Source organism: Arachis hypogaea, chromosome 12 (assembly GCF_003086295.3).
Source record: "Arachis hypogaea cultivar Tifrunner chromosome 12, arahy.Tifrunner.gnm2.J5K5, whole genome shotgun sequence".
Lineage (NCBI taxonomy): Eukaryota > Viridiplantae > Streptophyta > Magnoliopsida > Fabales > Fabaceae > Arachis > Arachis hypogaea.
In genome coordinates, this window is record NC_092047.1 from 13,379,405 (window position 1) to 13,396,693 (window position 17,289).

Genomic DNA, 17,289 nt, shown 5'->3' on the forward strand with positions numbered 1-17,289 from the left:
TGTTTTTTCCATAACCATTGATGGCACCTAAGGCCAGAGAAGCCTCTAGAAAGAGGAAAGGGAAGACAAAAGCTTCCATCAAGGGTCTATAGCTCAGTGGTAGAACATTTGATTGCAAATCAAGAGATCCCTGAGATACCTCAGGGGATACATTTTCTTCCACACAATTATTGGAAGCAACTAAGGGTGGAACATTAAGAGCATTCCATCATCCTTCATGAAATCAGAGAAGATCTAAAAGCAATGAAGGAGGAGCAGCAAAGACAAGGAAGAGACATAGAAGAGCTCAAGGACATCACTAAGGTGGACTCATTCCTTGTTCTTACTTTCTCTGTTTTTCGTTTTCTATGTTATGTGCTTATCTATGTTTGTGTCTTCATTACATGATCATTAGTAGTTAGTAACTTTGTCTTAAAGTTATGAATGTCCTATGAATCCATCGCCTCTCTTAAATAAAAATTGTTTTAATTTAAAAGAACAAGAAGTACATGAGTTTCGAAATTATCCTTGAACTTAGTTTAATTATATTGATGTGGTGATAATGCTTCTTGTTTTCTGAATGAATGCTTGAACAGTGTATATGTCTTTTGAAGTTGTTGTTTAAGAATGTTAAATATGTTAGCTCTTGAAAGAATGATGACTAGGAGACATGTTATTTGATAATCTGAAAAATCATTAAAATGATTCTTGTAGCAAGAAAAAGCAGCAAAGAACAAAGCTTGCAGAAAAAAAGAGAAAAAAAATAGGCGAAAAAAAAATTTATAGAAAGAAAAAGCAAGCAGAAAAAGCCAAAAGCTCTTAAAACCAAGAGGCAAGAGCAAAAAGCCAATAACCCTTAAAACCAAAAGGCAAGGGCAATAAAAAGGATCCCAAGGCTTTGAGCATCAGTGGATAGGAGGGCCTAAAGGAATAAAATCCTGGTCTAAGCGGCTAAACCAAGCTGTCCCTAACCATGTGCTTGTGGCGTGTAGGTGTCAAGTGAAAACTTGAGACTGAGCGGTTAAAGTCAAGGTCCAAAGCAAAAAAAGAGTGTGCTTAAGAACCCTGGACACCTCTAATTGGGGACTTTAGCAAAGCTGAGTCACAATCTGAAAAGGTTCACCCAATTATGTGTCTGTGGCATTTATGTATCCGGTGGTAATACTGGAAAATAAAGTGCTTAGGGCCACGGCCAAGACTCATAAAATAGCTGTGTTCAAGAATCATCATACTGAACTAGGAGAATCAATAACACTATTTGAACTCTGAGTTCCTATAGATGCCAATCATTCTGAACCTCAATGGATAAAGTGAGATGCCAAAACTATTCAAGAGGCAAAAAGCTATAAGTCCTGCTCATTTGATTGGAGCTATGTTTCATTGATAGTTTGGAATTTATAGTATATTCTATTCTTTTTATCCTATTTTGATTTTCAGTTGCTTGGGGACAAGCAACAATTTAAGTTTGGTGTTGTGATGAGCGGATAATTTATACGCTTTTTGGCATTGTTTTTAGTATATTTTTAGTAGAATCTAGTTACTTTTAGGGATGTTTTTAATAGATTTTATGTTAAATTCACATTTCTGGACTTTACTATGAGTTTGTGTGTTTTTCTGTGATTTCAGGTATTTTCTGGCTGAAATTGAGGGACTTGAGCAAAAATCAGATTCAGAGGTTGAAGAAGGACTGCTGATGCTGTTGGATTCTGACCTCCCTGCACTCAAAGTGGATTTTCTGGAGCTACAAAACTCGAAATGGCGCGCTTCTAATTGCGTTGGAAAGTAGACATCCAGGGCTTTCCAGAAATATATAATAGTCCATACTTTGACGAAGAATAGATGACGCAAACTGGCGTTCAACGCCAGCTCTCTGCCCAAATCTGGCGTCCAGCGCCAGAAAAGGATCCAAAACCAGAGTTGAACGCCCAAACTGGCACAAAAACTAGCGTTCAACTCCACAAATGGCCTCTGCACGTGTAACACTCAAAGCTCAGCCCAAGCACACACCAAGTGGGCCCCGGAAGTGGATTATGCATCAATTACTTACTTATGTAAACCCTAGTGACTAGTTTATTATAAATAGGACCTTTTACTATTGTATTAGACATCTTTTTAGACGCCTGGTTCTTAGATCAGAGGGGCTGGCCTCTCGGCCATGCCTGGACCTTCACTTATGTATTTTTAACGGTAGAGTTTCTACACTCCATAGATTAAGGTGTGGAGCTCTGCTGTTCCTCAAAGATTAATGCAAAGTACTACTGTTTTCTATTCAATTCATCTTATTTCGCTTCTAAGATATTCATTCACACTTCAACCTGAATGTGATGAACGTGACAATCATCATCATTCCCTATGAACGCGTGCCTGACAACCACTTCCGTTCTACATTAGAATTGAATGAGTATCTCTTAGATCTCTTAATCGGAATCTTCGTGGTGTAAGCTAGAATGATGGCGGCATTCAAGAGAATCCAAAAAGTCTAAACCTTGTCTGTGGTATTCCGAGTAGGATTCAATGATTAAATGACTGTGACGAGCTTCAAACTCGCGAGTGCTGGGCGTTAGTGACAGACGCAAAAGGAGGGTGAATCCTATTCCAGCATGATCGAGAACCGACAGATGATTAGCCGTGCTGTGACAGAGCATGTGAGCATATTTTTCACTGAGAGGAGGGGATGTAGCCACTGACAACGGTGATGCCCTTGCATAAAGCCAGCCATGGAAAGGAGTAAGACTGATTGGATGAAGATAGCAGGAAAGCAGAGGTTCAGAGGAACGAAAGCATCTCCATTCGCTTATCTGAAATTCTCACCAATGAATTACATAAGTATTTCTATCCCTATTCTATTATTTAGTATTCGAAAACACCATTATCAATTTGTATCTGCCTAACTGAGATTTGCAAGGTGACCATAGCTTGCTTCATACCAACAATCTCCGTGGGATTCGACCCTTACTCACGTAAGGTATTACTTGGACGACCCAGTGCACTTGCTGGTTAGTTGTATCGAAGTTGTGAACCATGGTATTGGCACCAGGTTCTTGGCGCCATTGCCAGGGAAAGAAAAAGCCATGAATTTTACATAATTAAAGTGTAATCACGATTACGCGTACCAAGTTGCTCACGTTGCCAGGGATTGTTCGAGCCTGGACATCACAATTTCGTGCACCAGCATGTTCCTTCATAGCAATGTCCATTGTCTTCCAACTCTCTTCATTAATGGGAAAATGTTGAAAGTCAGCACCCAAACTTTCTAGAAACCCACTTAATAATCCAGTTGCCTGACTGATCGGTTGTAACTCTGTATTAAACTCCAGAATAATATGTCTACTAGGAGGTAGTACTATAGCCTCCTTGATGCTCAAGTTCATCCTTTTTGTGACGCCATCGTCTAAGAAACATATTACAAGGTTTAGTTACATTATCGTTGCCTAAAAATTAAATAGAATACTAAAGTCATCCAATTATAATTAAATAATCAAGACTATAGGAAAAAAATTTACTGACAACAACAACACTCCAATAATCCGTATCTTTGTGACTGTTAGGATTGTTACAGCCTACAGCTTCTTGTTCGGCATATAAGTTGTCAACATGATCATCTCATGACTCAACCTCATCAGCCTCGGGATCATAATCTTCATCCTTCGAAGATATTTGGGCAGCCTCAGCAACATGTTTAGTCTTTGTGCGTCATGCAGAAGCTTCAACGGCATCATTATGAGTTGACGGAGCTAGCCATCTTTCAATACGCGGTGGACAGATCTATTTTTTTTTTCCAGACGTCTGAGCATTGATATGCTGAGTTTTGTCAACAGTGGTGACATCGGGGATACATCTGTATAGTCTCCTCGGCATATTTTCAAACTTCACACAAACTATAATCGTTATACAGTTATTAGAGAGTAGAATCTACAGAAATACTAATAACAAAAAAAGAATAATTTTAAAATTTCAATGTAACCAAACAAATGATTAGCCTAAACTAAAAATCACATCTATCATGAAAAGAATGAAATCAAATTATTAAGATTACATGGCAAATACAATGAATACTTGAAAGTAAATACACAGCACCAATTCATATTTCCATGCGGCCTTTTTCAGAAAAGAGTAAACAATATCTTTTAAACCGGGTTATGACTAACATTTATAACATACTCACGAATTAAAAATAATTTAGAAAAAAATAACCTGGTGCTATTAAAAATAGATTTTCTACATGTTACTCCCAACTACAACGATTAACAAGTTTACTAATCACTCAATAAAACATAATTAAAGTCCATCAAACTTGAATAAGGTTTTAACAAAATTATAGTTAAAAATTAAGGATAATAACATATCACAACACAATTTTCATGAACACATTTCGAGAAAAATAACTAAGGTCTTCACTGAACTTGTTGAAAAGGCTTATATTCTAGGTCTTTACTTTTTATAAATGAGTCTTAAATCAAATAAATTAAATCTAAGTTATACATGAATTTTACAATAAACCAAACTATAAATGGTTAACATAAATCATAACATGCATAACTCTTCTATAACAAATCAGAAATTACAAAAAATAAATTCACAAAACAGAAGTTCACATGAGACATTAAATTTCATAGACCGTCCACTAATTAGGAGTTGGAAGACATACTAATACTAAAAGTTCTTATATAGCCACTACCTTAAAAAGCAACTCACACATAAAAAGCTTTTACAATGAAAGACATACTAATACTAAAAAATTTAATTAATTATAAGGCATGATTTTATTAGCAAAAATTCCAATATCAAGCTAATTATTATGGTCCGTTAATTTCTACTTCTTTTTCCTATAATAATATAAAGGTTTAATTACTCTGTTGGTCCCTATAATTTTGTGAAATTTTTAATTAGGTCTCTATACTTTTTTTCTTTTTAATTGGGTCCCTGCACCAATTTTTTTTTTCAATTAAGTCCCTCTTAGTAATTGGCTTAATTTTATAGGGACCCGACTAAAAAGAAAAAGAATTGGTACAGGGACCTAAATAAAAGGAAAAAAAAAGTGTAGGGACCCAATTAAAAAAAAATTTGGTGCAAGGACTCAATTAAAAGAAAAAAAAGTATAGGGACCTAATTGAAAATTTTGCGAAACTATAGGGACTAGCAGAGTAATTAAACCTAATATAAATTATTTTTGAACATCTAATGAATTAATTATTTTTCAGTCAATAGTAAATAATTTTTTTATTTTTTTTAATTTTATCTTAAATTCTAAATACTAAATCTTAAAATCTAAAATCTAAATTTTAGATTAATGATTTTAAATCCTAATTCTAAATCGTAAAACCCCTAAAATAAGAATTTATAGAAAAAATAGTTAATATTATCTTATTCAAAATTGATTCCTTAAATTTATTCTTATTGTTATGAAATATTTAGGCTCAAATATGTTACCACTCCAAATCCAAAGTGTAATTGAAAAGTGCTGATTATAACATCTTTATTCTGGCACTCTTGAACTGGCTAGTTTGGTCCCTTTTAATATATAGTTCATAATCTCTGCTCATTGGGCAAACAGAAGTAGATCATTTCTAATTTCGTCAAAATTCTATTTTGCATATTTGTATAATTATTTAAATAACAGAGAGGAACACAAAAAAAAAAAGAGAACACTAGAGACAAAAAATTAAAGTGTAACCTACTAGCTATCCAAAATCCATCACCAGCAACAGTGAAACACTTTGCACCTACACCCAGAGCAGTAGCACTTTGCACCAATGCACCCCGATTTCCATTTTATATTTAGGTGGTAGAGCAGAGTAAGAGTTCAAAATCAGAGGTGAATAATATAAGACATTGAGAGAAAGCAAAAACAATTAATTACCAAGTTAATAGATATTTACCTGCTGCCCTTGGTTGATGAGTTGAAGCAATTATGGAATGACGTTGAAATCTACGAGGCTAATAAGAAATGCACTTTCAAGATGTTTGCGGCATTGATGTGGACTATTAGCAATTTTTTAGGATTGAAAAACTTATCTGGGTGGAATACGCATAGCGGCTTGGCATGTCCTACCTGTAATTTGGATCATAAGGCACATCGACTCACGTTTAGTCAAAAATGGTGTTTTATGGGTCATCGTTATTTTCTAAGTCAGGGACATAAATTTAGACTAGACCAGCTAAGCTTTGACGGCTAGATAGAGAACAGGGATCCCCCAAAGATGTTGTCTAGAACAGATATCTTGAGGCAACAATCAAATGTTCACGTGTCATTCGGAAAGATGACAAACGTGATAAGACAAAAAAGATGCAGTGGTGAAGATGCCAACCAGGGTGACTCCAATTGGAAGAAGATGAGTGTTTTCTTTGACCTCCCATACTGGGAAGATAATATGCTCTGCCATAACTTTGGTGTAATGCATATAGAGAAAAATGTTTGCGATAACGTAGTGTTCACTGTATTAAATGATAGTGGAAAGTCAAAGGACAATCTGAAAGCTCGAAAGGATTTATAATGCATGGGCATAAGGCCAGAGTTGTGGCCGCGCAATAATGAAAAATATCCTTCTGCAATATTTACCATGTCAAATTCACAGAACGATATATTTCTGAAGACTTTTCAAAAATTTATCTTTCCAGATGATTATTCTAGCAATATTACGCGTTGTATTGACTTGTGACAGTGTAAGTTAACTGGGTTAAAAAGTCATGATTGTCACATTTTGATGGAACATTTACTTCCAATTCTAGTCAAGAATGCACTACCTGCCCCTGTGGCCGCCGTGATTGCCGATCTTTCATCATTTTTTGAGCACTCTGCGGGAAAGCCATTAACCCTTTACAGCTTGATGAACTCCAAAATCATGTTGTTTATACCCTGTGTCGTATGAAAATTATTTTTCCTCCATCTTTCTTCACAGTCATGGTACACCTTATTGTGCATCTTGTTGAAGAAGTAAAACTTGGTGGCCCCATATATTATCAGTGGATGTATTCAATAGAGAGGTTAGTTTATATATAACCCCGTTTACAACATGCGGTTCAACAATTTGATACTAAGCATATGAATTGGTTTTTTTGAAAGGTATATGGGTTGTTTGAAGCAGTATGTGCGCAACAGCGCTCAAGCAGAAGGCTCAATTGCGGAGGGATACTTATCTAAGAAAATTCTAAGTTTCTACTCTAGATATCTAGATAATATTGAGATTAAAATGAATCGACCGGTGCAAGTTGATGATCAACCTAGTAGAGTACCCCCTAATGCATGTGAAACTATGTTCCCAAAGTTGGAAAGGCGTTAGGGGCTGCAACACATTTTAAGTTAAGCCAAATGGAATGGCATCAAGCACATCGTCACGTGCTAGTCAACTGCGAGGCTATTTCTGAATTTATTGAGTAAGTAATCTTATGTTATACTTCAAATCTTGGATATAAATCTGGTCACCCATGCACTATTGGCGAATAATATTATGCTATTTTATATAGTTCATTTAGAGAAAAAACAAAGAGAAGGCTACGAGATCAAACAAGTTTGCAATCAAAATAGACAACATTGTGCACAAGGAATTTGTTCAGTAGTTCAAACAAGAGGTTAGCATAGAGTATGCGTTATGCCAATTTCCTTGATAGCATAAAACATTTACTACAATAAAATGACCTTTGATGAAATTAAGAATAGTTGTTATATGGTAGTAGGTTTCAATGGAGAGCACTCAGTATTCAAATGAGATTAAATGGCTTGTATGTGGGCGGTGGACCCATACTTCAAGCAACACGTTATGGTACATACAATGTCAACAGGTATAAGTTTAGAACTATGGCAAAGGAGAAAGGGATGAAAACCCAAAATAGTGGAGTATGTCTCGTCTAATACACGAATTTATGCAAGCATGCGTGACAAAAAGTGGCTGTTGGTAACGTTTCATACTATGGCAAAAGAGTAGACATAATTGAGTTGAATTACAGCTATCGGTTCTCAATCGTGTTGTTCAAATGTGTTTGGGTGGATACGTTTGGGTCTTACTAGTGTTAACTTCTCTCGTTCGATACACACTGGTGATCGAGAGGACCATGAACCGTACATATTGGCATCAGAGGTTCATCTTGTATACTATGTGGATGATGAAGTAGATAAAGAATGGAGTGTTATGGTTCATGTCAAGCCACGAGACTTATATGACATGGGAGAAGAGAATGAAGAAGTTGAAGTTTGTTTTTCTCCACAGCCAGGGTTGAACATCTCAGCGGCAGGAGACATTGGAGACTAGCAGTTGACAAGGGATGATGATGCAGACAATGCATCTGAAAATATCGACTAGGTTGTATAACGGAACTAGGATTAAAGTCAACGATTGTTAACAATGGTCTTTTTATAATTAATGTGCTTAATAATGTTCATGGCGTATGTAGTTTGATAGTTATATCACGATTGCTATTTTCAGAATTCAATTAAATCTTTACTAAATTGTTGGTTTTAATAAATAAAAGTCACTTCCTATTTCTTTATATGATTTTTTTAGAAATAGTTAGCTTAGAATAAAGTATTAATTTCGTTATTATTATTGTTGTTCTTAATGTCGTTCTTAAGATAATCATGCTATCTATTAGTTATAATCAATGCTAATATTGTTATCACTAATAAATGTTAGTACACATAAAATGATAGCGTAACTAGCAAATAAAAACGGAGGATTTTTCATCATGATGTGAAAGCACAACATTTGCTAAAGAGATGGCTATGGCCTCTCCATTCTCTTTATTGGAACATACAATTTCTGTTGCTAGAGATATATGGTTTCGCAAAGTGAATGTTAGGTGTTGGTTGGAGGCTATATCAAGACGCTCTTATTTTAACCAATACTTGGAAATGGCTAACGAATCTATCATGTAGGTTTGTTCATCAAGCATACCCTGTTAAACATGTCTTAAACTATATTTGATTAATACATATGTTAAGTTGACATATGCTAACAAACTTGCTACAATAATATTTGCAATGTCAACATTCATATTTGTAAGAACTTTATGAATGATGATCAATGTACGAGAAAAAATTTGGATATGTTTTTGTGATATGTGCATCTGGGAAGAGCTCTGAAGACATACTTGCTGAATTGAAGGTAAAAAAATATATAATATAGAAAGTTCATCATAAAGACACAGTATTGACCGAAAAAGATGATGAACTATATTTTTTATTATATAGATGTGCTTTACAAACAAACATACGGTTAAGTTGGATACTGCATCACAGGAGGAAATGAAATCTATAGAATTGCACATTACAAAACTTTTTTCCAAAAAATCTGCCCAAACTGTCAACAAGAGAGATGATAATTGTTGTTTATTTTTGAAGCCTGTGTTAGCAAATTAACGTACCTTTTTTTTTCTAAATTACTATCTAATGACTTGGAAGTTGTTGGTCTCTTCTAATTATACTAAGATTTTTGTATGCGGGTTGATATTTTCAGTGTTAGCTGAATATTCAGGCGAAATAGTTAATGACAGTCTAGATGAGACAAAGATTAATTCAACAGACAATTTAGATGACATCTCCTCCATTGGAATTGACATGTCCATGCAATTTGATCTGAATAAGGTTTCGGAAGAAAACAATAAAACTTTAGATGACCAACAAGGAGAAGATGACGTACATGTTGCAAAAAGGGGCTTCAATTTGAACAAAAAATATGGTTTGGAGATGACATATCAGATCCTCTATCACCTGAAGCCAGTAGATTCGTGATAGAATATTTTTTGTCAGGTCATTACAATGTTGAAGAGAAAATTTGACCTTTTATTTTAGCACTTACATTGTTTCCTTTAATTTAATGATTTGGATTGCGGTATTACATATTTCACTATTTTAAGAATTTATTGATTTATGATTAGTAAGGTATAACTTTGAAGAGGCCTACTATTAATAAATGCTCAATTGAAATTAGCATTGATTTATACATATTTTACCTATTTCTTTTAGATTTATGCTTGAATGCAAATTTAGAAGATCTTATAGTAAATGAAAAAATCTAATTTTCAAATTTGTTCACATGAGTAAATAAATATATTCTTAAATTAATTAATTTTTTTACGTAAAACAAATCCAAAAATAGTGAAACGGTTTAGGTAACAATGACTTAAATATATTTCTCAAAATAAACTTATTAGAATATATCGAAAATTAAAATATAGGCAAATTCAATTTAATTACTAATGAAAAACTCTAATTTTACGAAAGACAACATTTTTCTATTACAACAGTGAAGAAACTAGTGTGAATTTAAGTAGTTTATACTCTGTTGGTCTTTAAAAAGAGACTACATCAGAATATCGAATTGGAGGTTTTTAATAAAATTGGCGGCGGTTAGGATGAAACTGGCAGTAAAAATAAATATTGAATCAGCCACCGCTTCCCGCCATTAGGTTAATTTAACAGCGGTTAGACCTTAACCGCCGCTAAAAGCCAAATGAATACCAACGGCCCACATAGCCGCTGCATCAACCGCCGTTATTCTTCATACTGCGGTGGTTTATAACTGCCGTCGCTATCTGCCGAAATTGTTGTAGTGAAATTAAAATTTTTAAAGATTTTTTTAAATATTAAAGTATAATGTTTTTATTCTATAAAAAATAATCAATAAAAATAATTTTTTATGAATGTTTAACAAGATACTAGGATTATAATTAAATATTATGTGATATATTAAAAAATTAATTAACATATTTTAAATTTTAAATATATAAATATATTATTATTTTTGTCTTCACTATTAAAATTTTTTGAATCCCTCATTAAATATATATATGCAGAGCAATGCCTAATATTATTTGAACTCATATTTGATGCAAAATTGAAAAGTTTTGGTTAAACTAATGTTTGATATTATTAGTGAGTCCCTATATGATACAATGATTGAAGGTTTAATTTCTTCCATCAAAATGTGACGTAAGATGGCACCGTCTATGATATGTATTGGCTTTGGCAGTAGGTTGGGTGGGTTTGTCCTTTGTCGGTTTTATGTCTTATTTTATTTTTATTTTAAGAAAAACATGAAATTAATTTTTGTGATGAATTGAAAAGATTCTAGACGATCTTCCACCAACTAAATGATCCTAAAGATTTTAATTACTTGGCCCGAAATAAAATCAGAAGTTGAAGTTTCCCACTTTCCTCCATATAACACAAGGATTTTGTTCGTTGCATGTATCCTTCCAACTAAATAAGTGTATTGTAACAAGCTGTCACATTCTTTAGAGAGAGAGAATGAAATTTAGTAATAAGATATCACAAAATGAATAATCATATATGTAGGCATTTTTTTAAATAAATAAAAAAATTATATATTTATTACTTTATATAAAAATACAAATATTTATTATTTCACGTGTTTACTCAATTTTATACAAAATTCACGCTCCAAATCTTAAGAAAGAGGTTATGTTGATTCTATATTATAAAATTTATTATTAAAAAATTTAATTATTATATAAATAAAAAATATTATGTACACAATAAAAATAAATCATTATGTATTTATGTATAATAAATATATATAATTTAATTTATTTTTAATATATATATATAGGTAAATTCTACCCAACCCCCTCTAAAATAACATGTAAGTTACCCTTCATGATGTGTCACATTTTAATTGGTCATTACTTAACTATAGTTGGGTTATTTTGTAATTTATTATTTAAGATGGGTAATTGTATAATTTCTTAAAATATTAAAATTCTACCCCATTAATTGAAGCACGTTCTCACGCAATCTCTTTCTACAGTGCATCATTCCTTAACGAGTCGTTGAATTTCCATGGCTTGTAACTTCTTCGTTCTTCCCAGTATAGTCAGCACTGACTTCCAGTATAGTCAGCACCGACTCCATTGCTATCTCATGTCCTCTCACTCAATCTCTTTTTTTTTTTTTTACCATGGATCATTCCTTACCAATAGAATTAATGGTTAGTTTGGTTATTAATTTTTTTTCATTAAAAATAATATATGGAATATATATTCATATGTAAAATATAATATAATATAATAAAATAAATCTATTAAGAGTACTTAAAAGTATAATTAAAATCAGAAATATACAAATATAATAATAAAATTTGTACTCTAAACAAGTAAACATATCTTTTATCATACATAAATTATTTAAAAAATATATAAATTGTTAAAATTAATAACACAAATTTAAAATGATAAAATTCAACTTTCTTACAAGTAATTTTTATAGTATTTTTATTCTTTTAATTTTTAATTTATTAATATTTTATTATTTAATTAATGATTAAACAAATTATTTTCATGAGAAATATTTTTTGTATAATCTTAAAGAAGAGACCAATATACCAATTTAAAAATTAATGTAAAAATGATATTTTAAATAAAAAATAGTTAATATTAAAATTTTTAAATACAAAAGCAAATTATATAGATATTCAGGATATAAATATAAAATACATGTTTAAAATAAATAAAGGAGACAAAAATAATTATTTATTTCTCATGAGTACTTCCATTTTATCTGTTTTATTTATTTTATGCATATATTTTATATTTATCTTTTAAATATTTATACAAATTATTTTTATATTTAAAAATTTTAATATTAAATATTTTTTATTTAAAATTTCATTTTTACTTTATTTTTTAAACTAATATATTGATCTCTTCTATAAGATAATAGAAAACATAATTTTTTATAAAAATAATTTGTTTAATCATTAATTAAATAATAAAGTACTAATAAATTGTAAATTAAAAGAATAAAAATATTATAACAAATACAGTAAAAAATTGGATTTTATTATTTTAAATTTGTATTATTAATTTTAATAATATATTTATTTTTTAAATAATTTATGTATGATAAAAAATATGTTTACTTGTTTAGAGTACAAATTTTATTATTATATTTATATATTCATGATTTTAATTATACTTTTAAGTATTTTAAATAGATTTATTTTATTATATTATATTTTAAATATGAATATATATTCTATTTTGTAATTAAATAAATATATATTTTTTTAATGAAAAAATTTAATAACTGAACTAACCATTAATGATGTTGATGTTGGTAAAGAGTGATTCATGGCAAAAAAAAAAAAAAAAAAAAAGGTGGGGATTGAGTGAGAGGACAAGAGATAGCAATGAAGTCTGCGTTGGCTATACTGGGAAGAACAGGGAAGTTACGAGCCATGGGAATTCAACGACCCGTTAAGAAATGATGCACTGTAGAAAGAGATTGCGTGAGAACGTGCTTCAATTAATGGGGTAGAATTTTAATATTTTAAGAAATTATACAATTACCCATCTCAAATAATAAATTACAAAATAACCCAACTATAGTTAAGTGATGACCAATTAAAATGTGACACATCATGAAGGGTAACTTACATGTTATTTTAGAGGGGGTTGGATAGAATTCACCATATATATATATATATATATTATTTTAATGTGTATTATTAATAACTGATTTTAGTATATACTTAATACAGTTATAATTAAATATATATCTTACTTTCATAATTTATTTAACTCCCTTACTAGAAGAAAACAAATTCTCCCCTACACTATCGCCTTATGTATAATAAGACCCTTTGACATTGCATCAAGATTCCAGTTTTTTCCGTATTACTCGAACCTTTATCTAAAATTGACACACAAGAATAGAAAACACAAATCAATATCAACATGATAAAGTATAATTAAGATAATCAAACTTTTCAAAATTAGTATTTGATTGATAATAGATCCATATCATAACGCAAGTGCATATATGCACGTATAAGAAATAATAGTACTTTTTTCTTGAAAATTAGGACTACTTTTCTGTTGATGTGGCCAACCAACAACAAACTAAATTGCCAAATGATCTTCTTCTTGTAGCAACTTTTCAAGTTGATACCTACATATACGTGTATTAATAAACCTAATAAAGTAGTACTATATTCTTAATAATAATTAATTATATAATTATCCAATCATGTCTACTTTATTATTTGAATTTCATAATTAATAATATTAATTACTTCAAATTTCACTCACATATTAATAAAATTAATTAATTGATTCATAATGTAATTCTTTTAATAAAATAACACAATAATTCCTTAAAGTTAATTTTATTTTTATATAAATTTACTTTTATATTTAACCTGATAAAATTCGTTGATGCCACAAATTAAAGAAACCATATATGTAAAGTGTATATTATAGTGACTATTATTAGAGTAGTTATGATGGTTATACATTTTTTCACTACAAGAAAACAGTTCTATTGTCACGCTTTTAAAAGGGTCACATTTGTAAGCATGGCGGTTGATCTATTGCTACGCTTTTAGTGACCTACTGCCACGCTTTTTTTTCCACATTTTTTACAGATTACCACGCTTAAAAACGTGGCTGTATGTGCGATATGGCCATGCTTTGTATGTGAGAAGTAGCTTATTTCATGGCAATTTTTAGTCCATCTAACTGCAGATTTCCCGGCACAACCAGCAGAGCGGTTGCACAAAACACACAACATTTTGAAACACAAAAATATACAAGCTTGAAGCTTGGTTCTTTAACTTAAGATAAAACTAAACAATAACTGAAACAAGTGAAAGTCACTTGAAGGCTAAATAATGAATAAATAGATTGCAATTTAGTTCAGCATAAATACAGCTTCTTAACATTAGATGACCAGAAATCTAGAACTGTTCCATGCTAAAATAATGAATAAATAGATTGCAACGAACAGAAAATTCAACAAAATTCCAAATCATTAATATTGAGTGGGGCATAGGAGAAGGTAAAAGAATGGACAATTTCATCAAGGAACAGTGGTAACAAATATCATACATCTTCCAAAACAAAGATGTTGTCTGTGTAGTGCGTACCTTGCCACTGAACTTCTTCTCAAGCTCTCTAACAAGTCTAACATGAATCTTCCGGAAATCTTTCCTTAATCTGAAGGGAACATGGATAACAACAGCCTTTCGACCCCCAGACACATCAACTTGACTGCATATTAAAACCAGCGATACGCATCAAAGTTAACAACTTTCAAATATATATAGAGGATTGAAGAACGAACCTTACAATGAAAAAATAAAGAATCGTATCCACCTCTGACCCCATTCTTACTCAGAAACTCGGACCTATCCTCCAATCGCAAACCACCATCACCATCGCCGCCACCTTCACCACCGCAATCATCATCCACGTCATCACAACGCGCAATAGGTGGAAGACCGTTGCATACACCTTCATCATCATTTAAGACAATGTTCAATCCATCGTCGTCGTCATTATCACTCAAGGAGCATTTGAGACAGAGAGAGCACTGACGGAGGGAGCGCCGAAGGAGGGGTTGGAAGCACGATGAAGCTCTAGCGTTAGGGTTGGAGGTGCGATGAAAAGGCTTTGGGGTCAGGGTTGGAGGCGCGATGAAAAGCCTCTGTGGTCAGGGTTGGAGGTGCGATGAAGAGGGTCTTGTTTAGGGTTGGAGGCGCGATGAGCAGACTCTGGTGGGAGCAGCAATGATAGGAGTGCCGAGAAGAGAGTTAGGGGTTTAAGGTGGGAGCAGCGATGGTGGGAGCGCCGACGGAGGCATTGTGAGCGCTGGCGATGTTCTTCGTTCTTTAGGGGTTATTAGGGTTTCACCGTCAGTGCAGGGTTGTAAGCGGCGGAGGCATTGTAAGAGTGCTGGGGTTATTAGGGTTATTTGCTAAAGGTTGGGTTTCATGAGAGAGTCTCGAAGGTGTTTTGAAATACAAAAGCTTTTTTTTTTCTAAAAGCTTTTGGCCACGCTTTTAAAGTGTGTCAAAAGAGTAACAGAAAACGGCCACGTTTTAAAAATGCTATTGTAATAGAACCATGTTGCCACGCTTTCAAAACGTCCTTGTTTCTCTCTATGGCCACGCTTTTGAAGCGTGGCAGAAAAAAAGTGGCAGTATCTCTAATCAATCGCCACCCTCATGAAAGCGTGGCCATTGACCATTTTCGCTAGTTTTTTGAAGCGTGGCGAGAAAAAATGTGACCGAATCTCTAATCAATCACTACCCTCATAAAAGCATGGCCATTGATCTTTTTTGGCCACGCTTTTAAAGCGTGACAAGAAAAAAGCATGGCCACGGACCTATTTTCTTGTAGTGTTTGCAACACTTACAAAAGTGTTACTAAAATTCAAATAACATCTTTTTAATATTTAAATTTTTTAATTTAAAAAGTAAAAATAAAAATATTCCAAAAATATAAAAAGTTATAAACCAATTTAAGTATGGTCGAAATTATATAACTACCTTAATCGCTATAATTACAATCATGATGAACTCCACTTATCTATAAATCACATCAACAAGAATAACTCTCTCAAAAAAACACGTAATTTTTTTTTTCCTATCTTAGAGGGAACATCAAATTTGACTATGGAGGCATATATCATCCACGGAAATTAGTCATTATATATACACATACAATTTCAGTTTTGAAACAAAAAAATTGAAAACACGCCTTTGACAAGACATAACATGAGTGCCAAGTTTTAGAATTGTCAACGTCACATATATATATTACCAATAATCATCCAATTAAGTTATCAAATAATATATAAAACAAAATTGCTGTTTCAGGAATCAGCCTAAACAATTGCGGCTCAGCACTGTGCTGGCAAAACTTTGTAATCATGTGCCAACGAAATTTCCTGAAGTCATGAATGTTATTGTCTTCTTTTAAAATATTCAAGAAAGTTATTTGTATACTGGTTTTAGTTTATTTAAAAAAATATAATATATTTGTTGTCTTTTAAAAAAAATATTCTTAAGTTTTATTTTATTTCAATTTTGTCTAAAAATTTTTCGATTTGTATCAAATATACTACCGGTGTCAAATTTTTCAAAAAATTTAGAATCAATTCAACAATAATTTCATAAGAACAACCTTCAAGTCCTTCAACACAAGCAAATCAAGCATAATTTTTATGCATTTTTGTTGGATTAATCTTAAATTTTTTGAAAATTTTGCCATGGAAGATATATTTGATGCAAATAAAAAACTTTTAGAACGAAATTGAAACAAAATAAAATTTAGGGATATTTTTAAAATTTTTGCTAAATTTTAAGAATAAAAAATATACTTTATCTTAAAAAAATGAGGATATTTTATAATTTATAGGTAAATGATTACATATTTTAGTTTTTTTATTTTATTTTATGAATAACAATAATTGAAATTTTTTTGAAAATTAAAATTATTAATGATGTTATTATTTGTAGGAGTAGAATTTACAATTAGTAATAATACACATTTTTTTACATATATACAAATTCA